The sequence below is a fragment of the Cryptomeria japonica genome, chromosome 7 (genome assembly GCF_030272615.1).
Source record: "Cryptomeria japonica chromosome 7, Sugi_1.0, whole genome shotgun sequence".
In the NCBI taxonomy this organism is placed as follows: Eukaryota; Viridiplantae; Streptophyta; class Pinopsida; order Cupressales; family Cupressaceae; genus Cryptomeria; species Cryptomeria japonica.
The window spans coordinates 860,824,755-860,845,490 of record NC_081411.1 but is presented as its reverse complement, the minus strand read 5'-3'; positions in this window follow the sequence as shown (position 1 = coordinate 860,845,490).

Sequence of the window (20,736 nt, the reverse complement as noted above, 5' to 3'; positions counted from 1 at the left end):
AGCTTCTACACATTCTTTATTGATATGCCTTGATATGATCAAAGGCATGTTGTCGACGTTCATCTAGCAACTCCAGCTCTTGCAGTTGGTTGACTTGATACTCCTCATCTGGAATGAGGCCTTTCAATGATGCCCAGAGCGATGGAATCTCTACCTTAATAGGTAGGATGGCTTCTGATCCATACACTAATGAGTATGGTGTAGCTCTTGTAGGTGTGCAGATACTTATTTTGTAGGCCCAAAGTGCAGTATTAAGCTAGACATGCCAATCTTTACCAGCATCATTCACTGTCTTCTTGAGGATTTTTAAGATAGTTTTATTTGAGGCTTCTGCTTGGCCATTCCCTTGTGGATAATAAGGTGTTGAAAAGTGATGTTACATATGGAATCACTCACAAAGCACTTTTACATCCTAATTCTTGAAAGGTCATCTATTATCTATTATAATAAAACTAGGGATGCCATACCGACAGATGAGGTAGTTCAGCATGAAGGAGGCTATTTGCTTGCCAGTAATTGTAGTCAATGGGACTGCCTCAATCCACTTTGTGAAGTAATCAGTGGCTGTGATGATAAACTTGTGTCCGTTTAATGAGGAAGGATGAATATTTCCTACTAGGTTGAGTCCCCATTGACAGAAAGGCCATGATGTGGTGAATGGTTGCAACTCTTGTGCTGGTGCATGTATGAGATTGCCATGAATTTGGCACTTAGGGCATTTCCTAGCAAACTGATAGGACTCTTTCTCCATTGTCAGTCAATAATATCCCATCCTTATAAGTTTATTGGCAAGAGTGGGACCACTTGAATGTGTGCCACAAATACCTTCGTGAAGCTCATTTAGGGTGGAGTCAGATTCGTTATGATCGATGCATCAAAGAAGAGTACCATCAAGGCCTTGACGATAAAGTGTGTCAGTGGTTAAGGTATAGCGAGCGACTTGTCGTATAAAGCTTCATTTTTTCTTACAAGATAGGTCTGGTGGGAGGGTATTGTCTTTGAGATAGGCATAGATTTTCCCATATAAGGGGGAATCAAAATCGTTCAGGACACTGATGACTTGGGATTCTGAATTGTCATAGGCTAGGGAAAACAATTGCTCCACCAGGAATTCATAATGATTCTGTGTATCTGGAATTTGTAGGAGTGAGGCAATGGTGCCGATTGCATTAGCAACTCTATTGTCTAGCCTTGGAACCCGCTCAAATGTGATGTGTACAAAGTAATTTTTAAAATCATCCATCATGTGTTTGTAGGGCATCAACTTATCATCTTTTGTCTGATAATCATCATTGATCTGATTGATAACTAATTGAGAGTCGCCATAGACTTTTAATTATGTGATTTTCCATTCCAACACTACCTTAATACCTGTCACTAGAGCTTCATACTCAACAATGTTATTGGTGCATGGGAACATCAACCTGTAGGATCTTGGAATTGTGTGTCCTTCTGGAGTGATGAACAAAATGCCGACACCTGATCCATGTTGTGTATGGGATCCATCAAAGTATAGGGTCCATTGCTTTGGTGTAATAGTGAGCACATTTGTATCTAAGAATTCCACTTGTAGTGGGTATTTTTCTGGTAGAGGTGCTTTTGCAAGTTGATCTGCTATTGCTTGTCCTTTAATAGCACTTCGTTCTGTGTACTGAATGTCGAACTCGCTTAGGATCATGACCCATTTTGCTAACCTCCCTATGAGAGCGGCTTTGCTGAGTAGATATTTTAGTGGGTCGAAATTTGCCACTAGCTTGATAGTATGAGCTAACATATAGGGTCGCATCTTTTGGGAAGTGAACACTACAACTAAGCAAGATTTTTTGATGAAAGTGTAATTGAGTTCATAGCCATTCAGCGTCCTGCTAATGTAATAAATGGCTCTTTCCTTTTTTGTTAATTCCTCTTGTGTTAGTAATGGCCCCAGTGATACTTTCGTTGCTGATATGTAAAGAATGAGTGGCTTTCTTGCTATTGGTGGTACTAAAACAGGTGGATTCATGAGATATTGCTTCAGCTAATGGAATGATTCTATACACTTGTCCTCCCATCTGAAAGGTACATTTTTATGAAGTAGATGGTCGAATGGGAGACATTTGTCCGCCAATTGAACAATGAACCTTCTGATAGATTGGAGCCTGCCTTGAAGAGATTGTAGCTGACTAATGTTCCTTGGAGGTGGCATTTCCATGATAGTCTGAACCTTTGTTGGATCCACCTCGATGCATTTTTCTGATACAATATAGCCCAAGAGTTTTTCGGATGTTACCTCGAAAACACACTTTTTGCGGTTCAATCTAACATTGAATTGCTCTAGTCGTTGAAAGATTTTATTAAGAATGTCCAGGTGTTCTGCTCTTGTGAATGATTTGGATAGCAAAGCATCCAAATAATCCTCCATAAAAGTGCATCATGTCGTGGAAGATCATTGTCATTTCTCTCTGATAGGTTGCACCAACATTTTTCAAGCCAAAAGGCATGACGTTCCACCAGTATGTAGCCCATGGACATGTGAATGTCATTTTATCCTAATCCTCTGGAGCTATCTTGATTTGGTTGTAGCCTAAAAAAACCATCCATGAGTGATAGCATTGTGTGCCTTGTCGTGAGATTAACAATTGTGTCAATGTTTGGTGAAGGAAAGTCATCCTTCGGAGAAGCCTTGTTGAGATTCCTGAAGTCTGTACAAATCTTGATGCTTTTATCTGGTTTAGATACTGGCACAATGTTAGAGATCCATTCGACATAGTCTATAGGCCAAATGAATCCTACATCTAGTAACTTCTTCAGCTCTGCTTTGACCAATATGGCGACATGTGGGTTCATCTTCCATAATTTCTATTTGACAGGTTTCCAGGAGCGATGGACAAGTGATGCATGATGAGATTTGGATCTACCCCTGACATGTTTGCATAAGACCAAGCAAAGTTGATATGCTTTTCCTTGAAGAATTCGACAAAGTTGGGTTTTTCTTTTTACATTAGTGATTCTACCAAATGTATGGTTCTTGTTGTTGCTTTAGTGCCAATATTTATTTATTGAATTGGATCAAGATGGGTCATCTCTCCTAGTAATGTTTAGGAAGAGTGTCAAGTCTCTTATCTTTAGGCACCTCAAAGAGGTTTTCACCATCAGATACGTCCTTTGTTTTTACTTTTTTGTGACCTAATACTTCCATTAGATGGTTTTCACCATTAGATTGATTTTTGATTTTGTTCATTTTGTGACTGAGAGACTTGGCACTCCCCTGATTGCAGATATCGTTGTGGTTTGCTGGTGGAGCATGTTTCCGGGTTGACGAAGTAGAGGTATTGAATAATGGACTCATTGTTTTGGAATATTGGTATATCATTGTGCTCAGGTTCTTCCCAATCTATAAGGTCAGAATATATGAGAGGTATGGAGTCATTTGGCGAGTTAAGATCTGTCGCTATAAGAGTCATGATAGAGATATTGTCATAGTTGTCTGTAGCATGGGTGATGTCTACAACAGTCTCAAGGTTTTCTATGGTACTCTCGTCAATATTGCCTCTTTCATATTGAAGCTTCTCGTTCTCACTAGCCTCATAGATATGTTATGGTCCAAATTTAAATGATCTAGAGCTCGAGCCTTGTCCCTCATATGGAATGGGTTTGTATGCATGGATTGTATCCACCTCAATATCGTTAGTAATATCGAAACAAGTGTCCCATTCATACTCATGGGAATCTATTTCAGAATCGCTTTCCAAGGTTACCCCACTGAATTAGACATGAATGTTGTATGGTGAAAAGAGCTCACTGATAATTGATACAAGTTGGGTGGCTTGTGCTGATTCAAGATCTGTTCTTGTTTGTACTCTTTGGATTTGATCATAAATAGTCTCCCTTCTTTGAGTAGAAATCTCTTCAGGTTGTGGCTTGAATTCAGTATGATCAGGTGCTTGTACATGATGTACTTTTTTATACTAAGCCTCCTCTCTTTGGATAGCAAGTTCTTGTCACTTCTCATTTTCTTCATGCTCTTGTTCTTTTCTTGTCTTTTTAGCTACTTGGTGTAGCACCTCTTTCCATGAGTCTTCATTATGTGTTACCTTTTCTCTCCATCGGGGTTTTTGGTGGTGATCTCTCTTTTGCACAGGTTGAACATGTTGGCCATACCCAAGTCCTGATTTGTCTTTTGCAAGTTGTGAATGTGGTTGTATTGGTTCTAGGATGCCCTCTTGACACTTGGCAATAGGTCCTTTTCCTTTGTATCCCATTCTTTGCATGATTCTGAACCCATTTCCATACTGTTCTATGGGAACGACCACCTCTATGGCAGCAACTCTTATTTCTTCCTCATCCTTGGACAACCAGTTGAGAATGTCTTTGTCGTTTGATTCTTCTGCAAGTGTGCCAATTTGGATAAATTTACCATCAAACTTCTTGATGGGTTGTGCCGCTTGATGTCTTGATTAGGAAGGTTGTCCATGAGATTTTGGCGAGGTTGGCAATTTTGATAGACATGTCAAAAGAGTATTCCTCCATACTTTGCTCCTTTATCTTCATCTTTTGCTCGAAGTCTATGGACAACAACTTGAGTTTTTCTTGATTGTTGGATGATTAGGAAGCTTGGGCCTCCCTATTGTGTGGTACCAGAACATTTTGAGTTGCCCCCATAGCATTGTAGTACTGAAGGGGGTTAGTGTCTGCTGATATTGAAATCTCTTGTTAGTTGTAGGGGAATTTGAGACATTGGTGGTACGTGAAAGGTACCGCTTGCATTTCATGGATCCAAGGATGACCCAAGAGTATGTTGTATTTCAAGTCTATGTCCAAGACTTGGCACATTGTGTCTTTTTGCATAGGTCCTACCTAGATGGGTAGTACCACTGTTCCTTTGAATGAACTTTCTTCATCATCATAGGCTTTGATAGTGATCTTCTTTTTAGGGTCAATAGCTTGCTCGAAGAAGCCCAATGCACGAATAATCTTCAAGGTACATATATTGATACCAACTCCCCCTTCTATTAGCACTCTTTTCACCCAGTGTTTGTAGACTAGGACTTCAATATGGAGAGGGGTGTTGTGTAGATGACTCAAGGAGATGTCATCGTGTTCTGAGAAAAATATGTTATGTGGCACCGTCATATGTGCCATCATAGCTTGGAATCGATTGATATCCAAATTTTTTAGAACCATTGTTTCTACAAGAGCTTGCTTCAAGATATCCTTGTGTTTTGGTGAGAGCTTAAGTAATTATAGTATGGATATCTGAGCGGGTGTCATTTGTAGTTGGTCGACCAAGTTATATTGAGTCTTGGGGATAGTTGTTTCTCTAGATGTGCTCCCCTTCAAGACATATTTTTGAGCCCTCCTTGTCACATTTACCGACACATGTTCTTGTTTATCTTTTATCTTTATAATATTTACTTGATTATCACATGTCGATATGTGATTTATGGTGTTTTTGTATATGTGATTGATGCAGGCTCCTTTGTTGTTGTTTGACATTGATGCTCCTCCCTTATCGTAATTAGGAAGAGGATTTTTGAAAGCCTCATGATCACCATTGGTTTTATTACCATCGACCATTATGTCTCCCTTTTTTATCATATCTTGAACTAGGTTTTTCAACCTCATGCAATCATTTTTTCTATGTCCCTTGTTTCGATGATAATCACAATAATGTGAGTCATTCCACCATGGTGGTTTGACTTGGGGTTCAAAGTTGCTTATGATTGGCAATGTGATAATCTTGCTTGCCAATAGTTCTCGAAATGCAGATTCCAAGGTTTGTCCCAATGATGTATATGTTCTTCGATGTGGGGGAGGTGGAGTGTTAGCATTACCCCCTTTGTTATTGTTGTTCCCCTGATTGTTGTTGTTATTCCCTTGATAGTTATTGTTTCCTTGGTTGTTGTTGTTGTTGTTGTTTTTGTTGTTTCCTTGGTTGGTAGTGCATTGATAATTGTTAGTGCCTTGATTGGCACTTCTTTGATAATTGTTGGATGGTGTTACCTGATAAAGTCAGCACTAGTTGTTTAGACTTTACATTGTTGGCATTGCATCATTAACAACATTTTTTTTGTAGTCCAAAATATGGACTTGTCTGAATTGTTATTGTAGACACCCAAAATTGTCCAGTCTAATTAAATAAATATTTTATTTATTTAATTATTTAAGCCTAATTCTTCTATTAATTAAATTAATCTTTATTTATTTAATTAATTCATTTATCCTCTTCTAGCCTTATTTCTCATTTAAATAAATACATTTATTTATTTAAATTATCCCTGTTCCTAAATTAAATAAATATTTTATTTATTTAATTATCCTACTTCTTCTATTAATTAAATAAATCTTTATTTATTTAATTAATTCATTAGCCTTTTCTACCCATGACACATGTCATTCATCTCTTAATTCATACACTACCTACCTCTTTCATTATTTTGGTATTTCTTTTACCTACCCTCTAATCCTAGCCGACCTCTCTTTTTACACTTCTCAATCTTAACCCTCCATTTCATATTGTGTCTTCTATTTAAGAAGATGCTTTCTTCATTGTCAAACCCTAATCACTCATGCTAATGATCTTTCATGCAACTTGCTACACTACGATCCTACTTGCAACCACGTTCCGTTCTTTATTGAGCTCTTGTGCATACAAAAATCTGAGAGCAAATATATCAAGCAAGATCAATGGAGATAGGAAGAATGGAGATCAAAACCCTATTGGACATGTGATGGTATAATCTTTGTGATTTCTTGTGATTTGCATTGTCTTAGGTAATCTTCATATGTTATGGTGGATCTTTGTTGATTGTTAGGCTAGGGTTTTGTGGTTGAATCCATTTAGTCTTTCAATATTGTTATTATTGTTATCCATTTTCACCATACACAGTTATTATTATATTGATTGCTATAGGTGTTATTGCTTGATGAACTAACACATTCCTTGGAGAACTTTAAGGTCCCTTTCTTGATTGAGGCTTCCTCTACTTAGATGCCATTTTCGATCAACTTTGAAAAAGTAGGTAGACATTGTAGTTTGAATTGATAACTCATTTCACCATTTAAATTGTCTATGAAGATTTCCATATTTTTCCTTTTCAGGTACATCTCGTGGGTACCTTGAGACCACACGTCTCCATCGTTGTAAGAACACCATGAACATTTCATTGTTATTTTTCTTTGTATTGCATATGTCAAGCATGGTGATCTCATATTGGATATTGTAGGAGTATTGTGTAATGAATTTATTCACCAATTCATCAAATGATCTGATAGGAGGTGTGAGTTTTGATAACCACTCCATTGTTTGCCCTCCCAAACTTCTTGGGAATAGCCTCATCATGTATGTATCATTATGAGAAAACTCCAAGCTCGTACTACATAATTCTCTAACATGATCACGGGGATCACTCTTACCATTATATTTATCATACTTTGATATATCTAAATTTGGCGGGATAGGTATCATGTTTAGCCTCCTATCAAAAGGGTAAGGACAAATGTCCTCCAAACAATATCTCGTCGTAGAACCTTGCTGCATATCTTGCATTTGTCGTTGGAGTGCTTGAAGTTGTTGTGTAATGTTAGCTAAGGGAACATTTTCTTCATTGGACCTTCAATGAAGAGCATCCCCTTGTTCATTAATATCGTCATGATCATGCGTATTATCTTGGTTGTGGGCATTATCTTGGGTGTCATCTCATCTTAAGTGTTCTTGATTTTGAGTGTTGAATGTGTAAGATCTTGGCCTTGTTCTTGGGATTCTCTCATTCCTTGAATTTTCTATGTCATAATCCTTAGGCATCTTAACTCCTTTGCTATTTAGTATGAGGAGGTATTTTTGTTTGTCTGCTTCTATAAGCCTTTCCATGAGCTTTTGGAAGGCGACGCTTTGTTGGTATTGTTGGACCATTTCCTTGGTGATCTCATCTTCCTCCATATTTGTGTATTTTTCAAAAGGGTTGGATTCCCTGCGTCTCATGCTAGATTTCAGTTGTGGATCTAATTCTTTGCCTTTTCAAGATTGAGTGCCAGCGGGCATCAATATATTTCTATAGTAGTGAATTCCTCCTCTTCTAACGGGGTTCTTGGTGGGGTTGGTGGCTCAAGTCGAGCTTCGTTATAGGTGATGCAAATTTTTAGAAATAAGGCGGGATTGATCTTTCCCCCTTTGTTAAGGCGTTGATTGAATGCCACTTTTTGAGTGTAAGCCCTACTTCTCAAAGGTTATTTGTCAAACTTGTTAGATTTTACTTGGAGTTATAATTGCATATGACGCAAAAAAATGCGATGTGATGCAAAGAGTTGACGGTTGATGTAGAGAAACTTTCTCCTCTTGATAAATTCCCTAGGACTAGGTTGTCTCTTCTTCAACTTAGTCTTTTGACGGAGAATTCTTCTTCTCAAAATATGGGGAGTGGTCATACAAATGATCAAAGACTGTTGATATTGATGGTTGATATGGATACTTCATTTCAAATACTCAAGATTACTAAGTCAAATAGAGAGTTTGTTCGATAGGCCCCTATGACAAAGTGCGTCAAATGATATGGATATAGTCTTCCGATATGGAAACTTGATTTGACTAACTTGAATACCTAGCTAGGTATTGTTGTTGAGATAGTTGGATGATAAACTCTTGATCACTTGGTTTTGATACTCCTCTATTTTGGTTGGATGAAAATCTTGCCTACAAATAGTTGAAATGTTGATAACCACCTCCAAAGGTGCTTGGTTGGATTATAAAATTTTATTCACTTATGATCCCTTCTTGTTTTGAACTAATTTTTGGTTTGATTGTGGGATATTTTTGCAAGACATTTTATCATTTATGATAAGAATACATAGCACACATGAAGACAATGGTCATCCTAATGTTAAACATTGAGTGTATGTTCTTTTGAGGATGTGTTCAAATCCTCGATGTTTTCATTGGTTTGGATACAAATAAGACACACCAAGTAGACTCTTTATTCAAGGGTCATTGATAATATCATAGCCCACTAGTCTCCATACTCCGTCAGCTCAAACAACCTTGTCACCCCCTAGAGGGCGCTCATTTTTTTCCCTTTTTCCAGAAATTAACCCAAAGTGATTTGCTTCACAATCGGGAAGTTATCTTGGGAGATATATGGTGAGTAATCTTGGGGGTGGATTCTTCCCCACCCTTGCATTATGATATTGCCAATGTATGGCAACTGACTCGGCTCAAAGCTTCTACTTTTATGGTTCATAGTAAAGATTTCATTCGGTGCGACAAATTATAAACTCAATTAAGAGGCTTCCCAACCTTTATAACAAAGGCTTTTCGCATCACAAGGATACTAGGGGAAGACTATCAAATACACACTTCCGTTGGAGGGGATTTTCATCAGCCTCCACATTTGATTATAGTGGGTTGGTAAACTTGGCGATAAAGTCGTTGCCCACTTGGGTCGTACCCTTCTCACTAGCCCCCTTAAGGCTTCAAGAAGGCAGGCCCTCTAAAGTTTTTAAATACTTGAAAGTAAATAAAGCATGAAAAGAGTGGGTTTGGCTTTTTGGTAACCCAATTAAGAGGAGAGCATATACCTACCACCCAAGACAAAGCATACAATATTCTTTTTAACTTTCAAATTAATGATTTTTTAAGTCCTTAATTGGAGATGTTGCTCCAATCAAACATGGTGTTCATTTTAGTCCCACATAGCAATTGTTTTCTAACTTAGGAAAGTGAAATCTTGGTCAACAAAATGAAAGCACGTTGCTATAAATTAAATCGATTTTGCAAAAAGGGACAAGTTGATTGTTATTTTTAACTTGCAAATAAAAGGTTGATTGTGAATTTAGCCTTTTCAAGAAATGAAAGTTTTCTTGTTCTTTTTAAACACCAAATGAAGTGTTTTTCCCTAACTTGCAAGAAAGCAAAAGTGTTATTTTATTTGTTCTTTTTACCTTTGCAATGAGGTTCTTTTTAAGGCCAAAGAAAAATGTGGTGTATTTTAAGCCCAAAAGAAATGTGAAGTTCTTTTCTATCCAAAGGAAAATGAGTTCTTAATCCAACTTGAAAAGCTAGAAAGAAATCCAAATCCCTAATTCTAACTCCTCCAACCTGCAAGAAATGATTAGTAACCTGGAAGGAAAAGAAGTTAGTGAAAAATTAAATCTTTTGGTGGGCTTACACAAGCCTAAATTCCAATCCACGTTACAATTTTCTACCTCTATCTCAGATGCACTAAAACAGAGATCATATGCACTAAAATAATTGTCAAATGCGAGGCCTGTTAATGGGCTTTTGAGGGTTAATCCTCATAGGAAGGTCGACAAAAGTCAGGAGTGGGTTTCGCTAGATAAGGGTTGGATCAAGGTCAAATTTGATGGGGCCTCTATGGGGAATCCCAGGATCTCCGGGGTAGGGGTCATAGCCCGTGATGAGTGTGGAAGTATTCTAGCTTTTGGAGCTAAGAGGCTGGTGGACGGTACAAACAATGAAGTTGAGTGTCAAGCGGCTATAGAAGCCATTCTTTTGGAAAAGAAATTGGAGGTGAAGAAAATCCATTTGGAGGGGGATTCCTAGATTGTGCTAAATGGGATTTCTAAGGGTCAGATGGAGGCCTGACAACTTGACAAACACATTAGAAGGATGAATCACCTTCTGAGCGGGTTTGATGATTTTAAGGTATCGTATGTTCTTAGGGAAGAAAACGTTGAGGTAGACAAGCTCTTGAATGTTGGTGCTAATGGTTCTTTGGATAATAAATTTAATTTATTTGAGGACCTACAAAATGTGTGTCCTCTTGAGTTTGGTTGATAGTGCTTAAGAAGTGAAAAGCGAACCCGAGTTGTGGTGTAGAGTTTGGTGTGATTGGTTCATGACACACTGGTTTAGAGGGAAGAGATGTATCACGTGGCTTGAGACCTTTGATCTAGTTGCAAGTTGCAATGATGACGTAGGAGTGATGATGTTAGCAATTGGCGGACTGATTAGATGATGATGCATGGTTTGAGGTGTTTGGTGTGGCTCTGGCTATTTTAGGGCCTAGTCTCTTGGTTTTCTGGAATTTCGCAATGGTTGGTTTTGGTTTTTTGTGAGTGCAGGTTTCAGAGACAAACGTGGGGAAGGATGGAAGCCAATTTCTCCCTGTCTACAGATGGTCAAATGCCTACATTCTGTGGTTCAATTTCTTGTAATCGGCTGTTGAATGTTTTCAGGGTTGATGGGGAAGTGTTTTGGAGGGTTGTGCGCTTGATGTTTGGGAAAGAATTTCTGGTTTCTGACTGTTGACTGCGTACAAATCTGGACATCTTGTCCTTGTTTGTGGTGTTGGCCCTGATGGTGGGTGGTTCGATAGATGAGGTGTCGGGGTGACGTCCTTGATGCTAAGACCTAAATGGTCGGGTGGGCTAGAGGTGGTGGTGGCTCGTGCAGAGATTGGCAAAGACCTGAGAGTGGTGCAAGGGCCGCGGCGGTGGATCAGTGTGGAAATGGGAGATGTGCAGCCGTTGGTGGTTTGGTCAGCTTCCCGGACTATGGATGCTCAGATGGAGGATGCAAGAAAGGGGTGGAGGGACGTCGTGAAGTTTGTGCAGGAGCTGGGACCAACAGAAAGAGCAAAAATGCGTGGCAAGCATACCCCAATTAAGTCGGTGGCTCCATTGGATGTAGATGGGCGGCCATTGGTCCATCATCAAATCCCTTGGAAGAGCGCGAAGGTGGTGGAGCATAGTTTGATTCGAGATGGTAGGCCGAGAACCTTGCCAAGTGGCGGGTGAGAGATACCCGTGGCAGGTCCCAGTCGAGGCATTCCTAATTTCTCAAGGGAAGAGGCCCTTGGTTGGTTTCGATAGGCTGGCCCCATGGGGGTTGTCGGGTTTTGGGTGGGGAAGCATTTTTGTATGGTTTGTTTTTGGGGTGGTAGGCCATGTAGGTACGATGTTTATCTCGAGTTATGTTGGTATTGTAGGGGCGTGACCCCATTTTGTGGCATGCTAGTGAACAACTTTAAACATGTAATCTTTCCTTTTTAAGCAATAGAAATCTATCTTGGTTATCGATAAAAAACATAAAAATAAAATAATAATTGTCAAATGCGCTAAAATAACTGTCAAATGCGCTGCAAGAGTGATCAGATGCATTAAAGAAATCTACAAGTGTGCTAAAACAACTGTCAAATGCGCTGCAAGAGCGATCTGATGTACTGGAAGAATTGTCAGATGCGCTACAAGAAGGAACATATATTCCAAAATAGAGGTCATATGCACCAAACTGCGGTTGAAATTTGTGGGCGTGAATTCTGTGGAAAAAATATTAGAAATTTTAAAATTTTAGGGGTCTAGCCCCACGGTGGGTGCCAAAAATGTGTTCTAGAAATTTGGGATCATCTTGCAATGGAATAAAACACCTCAAACACACACATGAAACATTGCATTAGAGTTAGCAATCACAAAAAACATGTTAGTGAACCAAAAGCTCTCAAAATCGTTCGATGCTCCTCTATCCCTAAAGATCCTTAAGATTCAAGATGACCCTCACTTGGAAGAGCACTTGATCTCTTGGATGTCAACCTAGAGAATGAGATTTAAATGATGATTCTAGGATAAAAATAAATGCAACTAAGATCCTAGTGAATGCTAAGATGATGATATGAATGAAAGCTATGGATGCAAGATGAAAATCTAGTTATGTTCAAGATGGTGGAGATGATATGAGGCTAAGTTAATTCCAAATTGAAGATTATGATGGGCTAATTAAGCTAGATGAAGATGAAAAAGTATGTAATTGATATGCAATTTAGGCTAAATGATCTAAAACATAATGCAATTAAGCTAAATGCTATGATGCTAATGTTAGAAGACATAGATGCTTGAGGATGACAAATGAGCTCCTTGATAACTTGCAAAATGACTATAAGTTGGATGCACAAGATTGGATCCTTGAATTGAATAAATGAGCTCTATTTATAGTTAAAATAGAGAAATGGATGGTTGAGATTGAGTAATCTCAACAAGGGCTGGGATTGAAAGTCACTTAATCCATGGGAGATATTCAATCCAATCCCAAGTTGACAAATGTCACCTTGAGAGGGCTTGAGAAGATGCAAAACAAGCATTAGATGCTAAGAAAGAAATTAGGGATAACCTCAAGGAGTGAAATCATTGGATAATGTCATAAATACGGAGGCATGCTATTACCCAAGAGGTAAACTCTTGTGCAACATGGGAAAATGGTTAAAGGGACAACCATCATGGCTAAGGAGTGTGGGCTTGTAAAAGGAATTAAATGCCTTTTGAAGACTTTAGAGGTTAACTTGCTAGAGGGTAGATAAACCTCAAGTCTCATGTAAGAGCCTTACAAGTTTGGAAGACTCAACAAGTTAACTTGTTGAAATAGACAAAGTCTTAAATGCATTTTGAAATCTTTCTTCCAAATTTGGAGAAGTGACCCCCCCAAATTTAGGGAAAGGACATGATTAGGAGATTATATATGATCAGGAGGTTTCTAGAAGGATGATTAGGGGAATAATGGAAATTGTAGGATTTTGCAAGTGGGTGAGGAAAATAGATATTTTAGCAAATTAAAATGGTTTAATTTAGCCAAAAGGGATGCAACTTGCATTTGTAGGATTTTGCAAGTGGGGAGGACTCTTCACAAATAAATAATAATTTATTTATTTGCAAAGGGGATTTTTTAATTAAATGTGAATTTAATCAAAAGGGGAAAAATGGATTCTAATCAATTAAATAATATTTATTTAATCAAATGGCTAAGGGTACTTAATCAAACCTTAGTTTAATTAATAGGTTAGGCTAGAAGAAGGAGATTTAATCAAATCTTTAATTTGATTAAAAGGTCAATTAGAAGAATAGGGATATTAATTTAATTAATTAGAAGAATTAGGGATAATTAAATGATTAAAATTCACTTAATTCATTGTGTAACTTTTAGGTGTCTACATATACAATAAGATTTCCACCAAAATGGGCACAAAATTGAATAGGAAATAGCATAAGGATATACTAATAGGAATGCTAAAGCTCTTAAACCTAGGACACATTATTAGTGCTAAAGGAGTCCAAGTTGATCAACAAAAGATCCAAATGATCCTAGATTGGTGTCCACCAAAAAAATTAACACAATTAAGGGGTTTCTTTGGTGCAATTTAAGCATGTTTTTCGGTTTCAAATTTGTTATTTGTGAGTGGTTATGAATTGTGTTCAGTTTATATATTTTGTTCTTATTGAAGACCATAAATTAGAGGCGACAAATTATTTTTAATATTAAATCATCTAAAATAATACCAATTAATTTTCCACATTCATTATAACTTGCACTAGAATTTATTTAAAAAATGTTTAAAATATTATTTTAAATTATCAATATATGCATTGATTTATTCTGTATTTATAGGGTTATGTAAATTCTAGTAGTGAAATTATTATATTAAATATTGTTGGAGTTAATTCCTCAATCCTATAGCTCCTAATGATGACCTACAATCAAACACCGACCATAGAAAGAGAGAAAAAAACAACCTATGGAGGATCCAAAAAAGTAACTAATCATATTATGCACCCTAGAAATGAATTACAATGATAAGTCCTTGTAAAAGAAAAAAATAAAAAAGCAACCCTAGAATAAACTTAAGCGAGGATAAAAGAAGATCATGACATGTGTCATTGTCCTATTACTTGAGACACAAAAAAGCACATGACCTATGTAATTTTAAGTGTCTAGAGTGAAAATGGACCTAAGTAATTAAATAATTAGTTGATTAAATATTATTTTATTATAACACCCCCATTCAAGTACAAATTAGGGGGTAACTAAAACCTCTAAATGAGGAATGCATAAAATGTGAAAGATGGGTCCCAACAACTAAGGCGTGATGAGGTACATATGTACAAATGAAAAAATATCTCTCAACTAAAAAAGGGAAAAAACCTCGTGGGAAAAAAAACTTCTCCAAAAGAGAAAGATGTGAAGGACTTAGAAGCCTCTAAAAATAATGTCCAGAAAATAAAGGTAACATGAAAAATACCACTGAAGCACAAAATTTACTGACAACCGTTGAAAGATTACTTCTATAGTGATGTAAATGAAGAACCTCCTATGAAATCAAGATCAAGATCAAGAAGACAAAAATCTACATGAGTGTCTCACACTACTTGAACAATGATCAAATGGCAAACAAAGGAAAACAAATGATAGTCAAAGGTATAGATGGAACATGAATCTACAGAAGTAGCCTCAACAAAACTACTCAACCAATACAAAAGAAACTGCAAGTAAACAATGTAGGCATCAATAGCTTAAAGGAACTAATCAATTAGGGATGGAAGATCACCTCCACAAAACATGAATGCAAGAGTGTTTATATGGTAAGTGTTTCATTTCATTGAAATGCATGGGTAACTAGCCTTCTTCCTAATACATAAGAACAAATATTAGATAAATATTTTACTCCAAAGTGAAACCAAGGAAGTAGTAGTATCAACAATATTGAAACCCCCATAATCTTGATAAGGGAGAGGGATGAAATATCCACCTATCATTAAACTATATGTCACAATGCAATGTATGAAGGAGAAGAAATGGCATTTGAATGCGTACACGATAGTACTTGTAATTGAAAAAAGGTGTGCAAACCAAGGCACATAGACATGAAGGTAGACAAGGTTGTGATTGCAAATAAGAAAACACAAAAAAAAAATGTACACTTTCTAGAGTAGTGTGAATATAAAATATGGTACACATGATGTGAAAAATCCATTAAAAACATACACAAGAGTGACACTTTATCTTTGTGTGTTTACAAAGGAAAGAGTGTATTCAAAAGATGAATGCAATGCTTAGAAAGGAAAACATGTTGGAAATACATAAATAGAAACTCAAAATAAGTCATCCCACTCAAACATAACTTTTCCAAGTGTCAAAATGTCCAAGTAATCAACCAAAATGTGAAAACATGATAAACTAAATAAAAATACATAGAATTTTTATGGGAAAAAATGCATGAATAACTATGAATAGCTCTAAAACACCTTTCCAATCTTGCAAGAATTAAAAATAAAATAAAGGAACTAGCCAAAATTTATGATCGTGAGAGTTGAAGAAGGAGATTTGACCTTGATAGGTGATAAAATGCACCAAACATAAAATATGAGAAAAATGCCTGCACCATTAGAAAGTTCTTAGAACAACTTTTTTAACAATACCATGTTTGCCAAATTTTGATAGTACATGTCCATGTTATACAAAAAAGAAAAAATAACTCCATTAGGGTAAAAGTAAGATTTGGGGATAGGTTACAACATTGATGTAATGTTTATATCAATAAAAGAATATTCTAAGGATGGTCATAATATTCCATATACTTGTTGAAAAATGTCATCAATCAAAAAACACTATGGACTTCATAAAAAATGACAAAATGGATGGAATTTACTTTTAGGATCAAAATATTGTTCAAAAAGAGGGTGAAGGCGGGAAAAAGGTCATCAATAGTATAGGAAAAATCAATAATGGAAAGAATGAGTCCTTGATAGGTAAACAAGATACTTAGAGCTGAAAAAATTGCAAACACCAAAAGGTTAAAAGGTTGTTGGGTGACACAAGCAATAATTGCTAGTTTTATAATCTACCATATAAAAAAAAAGTAAAAATCAAGTCAATGTCAAGTTGTGGGCTAGTCAGAGATATGTCAATATGAAATAAATTGATAATCTAAATGCTTGCACTGATAGAAAAAGTCCTCCCACGAGAAAAAAAAAAGGCCTATCATTAATAGGTGAGTGATAACAACATCTAGAAAGCATCACTTGTGTATTAAAAAACCTCATTTTTAGCCAAAACTTGTCAAAAAATTCAAACCCCTACAACATAATAAAAAATGATAGCCTAAAAATTGCAAAAACTCATCAAAATTCATATGAAACTATAAAAAAAATGTGGTGACTACCCAAAATTATGGAGACTGAGGCTAATGTATGGAGGATATTTTTCATGTAGAGAGCCCATATGATGATGTATAGTGTGCAAATTGATACAATTGTATAGATTTTATTACATTAAAATTTGTGCCCAAAAAATACTTGAAAAATCTTAACCTTTGATTTTAATGAATTACTAATAGATCTTAGGGAATTGAGGCCCTTTGAATGCAACTATGTGGTCTGTTTGGTTCTATGATGCACTATTTTTTTTGTAGGTTGGATCTGTTAAAAGGAGGATAGAGAATTATAGTTATATTTCTTTAATACCATGTTGGAGTTATTTATTCAACTACAACTCCTAAGGGTCACTTGCAATCAAACACCTACCACAAAAAGATTAAAAAAAAAACTATGGATGCAAAGAGATAATTGATAAAAAAAAAATGAATTGTATTGTGCATCCTAATAGTGAATCTTTATAAAGTAGAAATGATTTTAAAAAAAAGAAGCAAAAATGCAACCCTAGAGAAACCTTAGGCGAGGATGAAATAAGATCATGACATGTGTCCTCATCCCATGAATTGAGACATAAAAAAACATGTCCTAAGTAAGCTTTTGTAGCTAGACTAAAAAAGAATCTAAGTAATTAAACAAATAATTAAGTAAATACCCTTTATTTAAATTTAACAAAAATATAAAAAATAGTAAGAAAATTGAGGTTGGTCGGGTCTCTCCTCAAAGGGAAATTGGATCATTTCTTGATTTCCAACCATCAAGGCTATGATCTACGGTATGCTTAGGATTCAACTCAAAAAAATACCTAAAAAATATTAACCTTTGATTTTAATGAATTGTCAATCGATCTTAGGGAATTGAGGTCCTTTGAAGGCAACTATGAGGTATATTTGGCTCTATGATGCACTATTTTTTTTTGTAGGTTGGATATGTTAAAAGGAGGATAGAGAATTCTAGTTCTATATCTTTAATACAATGTTGGAGTAAGTTAATCAACTACAAGTCCTAAGGACCACTTGCAATCAAACACCTGCCACACAAAGAGAGAGGAAAAACTATGGAGGCAAAGAGTGATGAGAGCTATTTATGTCTCATTTTATGCCTTATTTGAGCCTATCTCATTCACCTTCATAATTATTTTCACCTACCATTGTCAATGCATTTTCATACCATTTTGTTTTATGTCTTGGAAAATATATCTTCTAATATGCAGATTTCCTATCACCTATTTCATGGGAACTTCCTATCACATTTTGGGTAAAAAATAATTGTTTATCAATAATTTGCCAACAATTGTTTCACATGTTTAAAAGATGATATTAGCTTCCAAGGTGGCAATGGTTATAACTTCTCATGGTGGCTATGTGGACCGTTAGCTCCTTTTTATGGTTGTTGTTTGCATATGCCTATAGTCTCCTACCAGATCATTATTGGCGATGTAAATTCCACCACTCTTATTCATGTCAACTCAGCTAAAATGTGGTGGAGATGTATTGCTAAAAAACTTGCCGTGGAGAAGAACCCGTGGGTGATATGTTGTTGAATTGTTGTTGGAGAAAACTGTCATAATCTGTCCATTTCCTATTTTTACCTGCTGTTACAATAGAACATCTTATGGTTGGCAGCCAAGGGTCCATTTTTTTGGATCTATTATCTTTACCATCACCTTCATTTTATTTGTTGGCAGATTTACTTGGTGACAAAGATGTTCTTGTTTTCATTTTGTGAAAATAAAAATCTTCCATTGTTGTTATAACAAAGTTCTTTGTATCCAACAAGTAAGGTTCTATGTGAACCATTTCCTCATGGTTTGTTGGCCACATGATAGAGAAAACTAAATTGTTTTATACTTATTTGTTATTGTTTGTTAAAGGCTTGACCTCTATATATATGGTCGGCTACAAGAACTGGAGCAAATTACTTTGTGGATGAATTATTGTAGGCAAATTGTAGCGTGTGCAGATTTCTTTGAAAGCAGAATTCCATATTATTTGATGATAAATAAAATCAGTGTTGCATAACCAGTCTCATGTAGAGGAGATTCTTGTATTTCATTATCAGGCGGACTAAGGAGGGCAGCCACTTCTTGGGATGTCTGGTGATTTTCAACTTTTGTAGTTACAGTAATGTGTGTTTATTTATGTTATTTATTTGATGTTATTTATGTATAATTTTCAAAGTGTGGTTTGTGTTTTATTGAATTTTGTAAGTGTTAGAAGTTGTTGTTGTTCCTATCACAAGGAAGTGACAATTCCTGTTGCTAGAATCACTTTATTTTGCAATAGGTTTACTTTGATAGTTGCATTCATAACCACCCAACTCATGAATCTCACCCCTTGACGGTATATTGCATGGACACCTTTCACAAGCTTATGCCCTCAATTGACACATAGAGACCAAACTGAATTTAATTATTAAACATCAAATTTTAGTACATTCCTTACCCCAGTGTTGGCCTATCATTTTGGTACAGTTGCCGAGGAGAGGTGTCAAAGGCCCATTAGCTTGGTGAGTTGAGTTAGGACCAGTGCACCAAGGTGAAAGTTTGTGCAAATCTCAACCTTGCCTAGGTGATTAACCTTGGTTTGGTCAACTTCACACGTCAAGTTGGGAAGATCGAGGTATGCATGATGATTTTGAAATGTCTATTGGAGTTGAAGGCAAAATGTTTCTTCACATGTTACTTCTTCACCTAGTATGTATGATGAATGGAATCATGAATGTTGTCAATTAACACTCATTTGATTGGTTTCATATGTAGTCATTGATGGTAACTTGCTCCAGCTTCATTCTTTGGTTTGGTTGTTCATAGGTAGACACTTCACCGACATCGGCACCAGCACTGACATGTATCTTCACCGGTAGGAAGGATTCTTTGGGTACCGGCATTGAAGGCCAACATGACTTACAAACAGGGTATTGGTATAGGAGGCCGACATCATTGGGAGATCCGACAATCAACAATTAATTTTGATATTTATGTATATATGTAACGAGTCGACATGTATAATCATTTTGTAATTATCTATGTAAGCCGACATGAGTCATGAAAAATTGTAAGGGTATATAGGTCAGCTGATTAGATCAATTTGTGATATGTTAGGATATGATGGTAATGATTGTAATTGAGGACGTTTTAATGCAAAGGTTATTCCAATAAGGGTTACAAAACTAGAACAATCAGAGCTTGAATCAGAACTCAATCAGGCATAATAGATGCATTAAATGAGTTCAGTCTTATGTTTTATTATTCAAAGTGACTGTAGTCAGTGAGACTCTTTTGTGCTGAGTAGTGTGCTCTAGGCTATAAGCCTTCCTGCATGTGCAAACCCCCATATTATGTAATATCTTTTCATATGACCAATGGATTGATATTGTGGGTCACAAATACCACTGTGGTTTTTTCTCTTTAAGGTTTTACACATATAATTCTCTGTGTTATGGTATTCATTTGTGTGATTGGCTTATTGATTGATTTACTTATTTCAATTATATATGTACCAGTTTACTAGTTGGTGAATACATGTTATAATAAGATTAAAAGTGAACATTCCGGTAGAACACTGATTCATCCCCCCCTCTCAATGTTCTTGGATTCCAACAATTGGTCTCAGAGCCTTGTGCCTTAGAGGAAGTCTAACAGCTTGAGGGAGATCTTGAATCCAGAATCCATGGATATGAGTATGGAGAAGCAACTTGAGGTAGCACTTGAATATTATGATGCTGAAAGGATGAAGAACTTGAAGTTACAAGATGAATTGAATTTTGTTAAGGACAAAATTCAATTTTATCCTATAGGAGAGGTTGTCATCTGTTCAAGCTAGGAGGAAG